Raw genomic sequence first — 3,988 nt, forward strand, 5'->3', positions numbered from 1 at the left:
GTATTAATTAATTAATGTTTCTTTTCCTTTCTTCGTCTGCTCCGCTCGTGTTGCTCGGCTTTGTTTTTCCGGTCCGAGTCCCTCGCGCACTAGCCCTATGCGCGACCAGCCGCAACATGCTGCAATTTGTTGCAAAATGCTGCAATTTGTTGCAAAATGCTGCAATTTGTTGCAAAATGCTGCAACATGCTGCAATTTGCAGCAACATACTGTTCAAGCTTATTGCTCGTACTATGTAGCAGCTTTCGTCCAGCGTTCCTCCTGTCTTGACAGTAGGTGCGCATATCTGACAACTCTATAGTGCTAGAGTGGGTTGTTATGGGCCATAATAAAGTTTGTTGTGGTGTGGTCTTGGCAAAAGTGAGCAACTCAGGTGTGCGAACAACTGCCAATCCTCAACACACCAATGCGGCTGATGCCAATCCCCGACACACTGATGCGGCTGATGCCAATCCTCGACACACCAATGTGGCTGATGCCAATTCCCGACACACCGATGCGGCTGATGCCAATCCTCGACACACTAATGTGACTGATGCCAATTCCCGACACACCAATGCGGCTGATGCCAATCCTCGACACACCAATGTGGCTGATGCCAATCCCCGACACACCGATGTGGCTAGAGAGGTGGAACAGACGCAACTAACCATAATTTAAACATGTTTTACACAACGCATGCTAGAGCAAACTGCATGCAAATTAGCGTAAAGGTGCACTTACACTAGGTATACATTTTTTTTAAAAAAGAATATAAGAAACACATAAGGTGACAGAAAAACAGCGTTACCGAGGTTTATCCGAAGAAATTCTGACTAACTAGCGCGTCCAAAAGAGGAGATTCTGCTCAACTTTTCGTTCTGCAAACCCGAATATAATAAGCAGAGCAAGCTCTGCTAATAAGTAGTGTAATTAGACTAGGTATAACTTATATATATGTAAAAAAGTAGTAAAAGTAGACTCTAAATAATATCTTATGTTGTATTACTTTATATAGGGCTAAAGTAGGCTGTTTTGCGCTAGAATAGGGTGGTTTTAGTAGGGGCTTGGCAAAAGTGGCCGGCCAACCTGTGTGGCCGGCTAACCTGTTAGGTACGTTAACTTTTATAAGCTAAATAATAATAAAAAGTAAGTAATTATTAACAATATACTTAAGCTATATGTGTAAGGATTTCCCTTTTAGCTAGTAACTATATCTAATATAGCTAATTCTTTACACAGTAAGTATAATCTAGGCTATGTTAGCATAAACTAGCTTAGTATAATTGTAAAGTGTTATCTAAAGCTTAAAGTAAAGCTTTAAGTGTAAGTATAGTTAGTAAATATCTAGCTTATTATAAAGCTTATCTTATTAAAGTTGCACATATTTATTATTCTAGATGCTATACTTAGCTTTTATATTCTTTCTAAGGCTAAACTAGCCTTAAATTACTTTAGAATTTTTATAAAAAGCGTTTTTATAGTTATACTTACTATTATTATTATTAGCATGCTTAAGCTATAAGTAAGAGGTAGTGTAACCTAACTAGATTAAACTAAGGAGCAGAGGAGCTGCTCTACATGTTTAAATATACATGTGTGCCCCCTGCTAAGACGCTACTTGTTGCGCAAGCAAGGGAGCTAAAGCTGCAGAGCATGTAACGCAGTACACGCTGTTATACTTATACTTAAACTTTACTTTAGGCTTTAGATAATACTTTATAAACACACTAAGCTAGTTTATGCTAACATAGCCTAGATTATACTTACTGTGTAAAGAATTAGCTATATTAGCTATAGTTGCTAGCTAAAAAAAATTCTTATATATATAGCTTAAGTATATGCTTAATAATTACTTGCTTTTTATTATTATTTAGCCTTCATAAGTTAGCTATAAAATTAGTGTAAGGCTAAGATAGCGCTTACGTGCGACAGGTATATATACTATTCTGCACCTGAAAATCAACTGTTGGTTGATTATTTGTACCTTTTAGTTGTATTAGCAGAGTGGTGCAGAGCCCTGTCCTTATAATTAGCTTATAACAGTTATTTAGTATAACGTACCTAACAGGTTAGCCAGCTACACAGGTTAGCTAGCTACTTTTGCTAAGCCCCTAACACACTCTACCTATCTACATAATGCCTTAACAACAACACTAGATTAAATCTTCTAAAGAATGTTAAATACAGCTTGCTTTTTAGGCTTTTAAATAAAACTTAAAACTTTTTTTATAACACACTATAGCTATTTATAATGTCTTTTATATAACACTAAGTAATTAACGCGCTAGACAGCCTTTAAAAGTAAAATACTAGCTTAAATTAAAAAATTTAATTAAGCTTAAAAAAAAAGTAGTTATTAAGTACATACTTAAGCTTATTACACATAAACTTTTTTTAAGCTTATAGCTATAGCTAATATAGCTAATTTTTTGCGCGTAGAGTGTAATCTAGGCTAGGTTAGCTTAAACTAGCCTAGTATATAGGTTAAGCACTACTCTAAGTTTATAATAAAGTTTAATTATAAGTATAATTATAAAAAAGTGCTTTATAAAGATCTAAAGGTTATCTAAAGCTAGTTTTACTTAGTAGCTAACATAAAAGCTAAGTATAGTATTTAAAATAAAGACATATATAACTTTAATAAGTTAAGCTTTATAATAAGCTAGATATTAACTAGAGCAGTTATTATAGCTTTAGAAAAATAAAGATAGCTAAAGGTAATATAGTAAAGTAATAAAAAGTAAATAATAGTTATTTAAAGTATTAACATAATAAAGTAAACTATTTTACTTTTTATTATTTTTAAAAGCTGCTATTACTTTTTTACTTAGTATAAAAAAAATCTACTTTAAAACTAGGTTATTATAGTCTTTAAAAATAGCTAGATAATAAATAAGCTTAGACTATAGTAGTTAAAGCACTTTAATAAGCATATAAAAAGAAAAGTTATAAGCGCTTATTAACTTTTTATTATTAATAGCTATAAAAGCTATAACTTACTTAATTTTTAGTAGTACTATAAAAAAAATAAGATTATTACTATTTATATGCCTTTCCACTTATTACACCTTTTATAGCCTCTTAATGTAGGTTATTTTACTTTTTTTAAAAAAGTGTATAAGCGCTAAGCTAAAGATTTTATGTATAACTAAATTACTTATATTATAAAACTTAAGTTTCTACTATGCTTTATACACACTTATAATGTAGTAATTACTTTTAGTAATATCTAAAAAAAGTTTTAAAGTGCTAGTTTAGTCCTATTTAACTTAAAATAAGTTAAAATAGCTCTTAACATCTAGTTATGTACTTTATTACTACTACTACTTATTAATAACAAGCTCTAGTAGTTGTAAACTCTAAGTAATACTTTTAAATTTAAGTTATAATTAATGCTTATAAAAGTAAAAATTTAAAAGCATATAAATAGCTTACTAACATCTATAGTAAAGGCCTTTAAAAAAGTTTTAAAAAAGGCAGCAATTATTACACATAAGCTAGTGTTAGTGTAAAAGAAGATTATAAAGCTTTAAGTAGTAAATAAGGCTGCTATATAACATAGATTATATAAAAAAAGTAAATTTAAGTTAAAAAAACTTTAATAGTTAAAAATAAAGCTTATCTAACTACTTTAAAGAAGTTTAGAGCGCGTAGTAATAGAAAGAAGCTAAAGACATAAGTGCGCGCTAAAGAAAGTAAGCTAAGTTAAAGGTAATATAAGTAGTGTAATTAAACTAGGCATAACTTACATATATGTAAGAAAGTAGTAAAAGTAGACTTTAAATAATATCTTGTGTTGTATTGCTCTATATAGGGCTAAAGTAGGCTGTTTTGCGCTAGAATAGAGTAGTTTTAGTAGGGGCTTGGCAAAAGTGGCTGGCCAACCTGTGTGGCCGGCCAACCTGTTAGGTACGTTATAGTTTTTATAGATGCTATACATGTTTAACAACTTTTTTAAAGGCTTCTAGTATTTCTTTAAGCTGTTTATCTCTATATAGTTGTACTT

The sequence above is a fragment of the Lindgomyces ingoldianus genome, assembly GCF_010093535.1.
Source record: "Lindgomyces ingoldianus strain ATCC 200398 unplaced genomic scaffold BDR25scaffold_17, whole genome shotgun sequence".
Taxonomy (NCBI): Eukaryota; Fungi; Ascomycota; class Dothideomycetes; order Pleosporales; family Lindgomycetaceae; genus Lindgomyces; species Lindgomyces ingoldianus.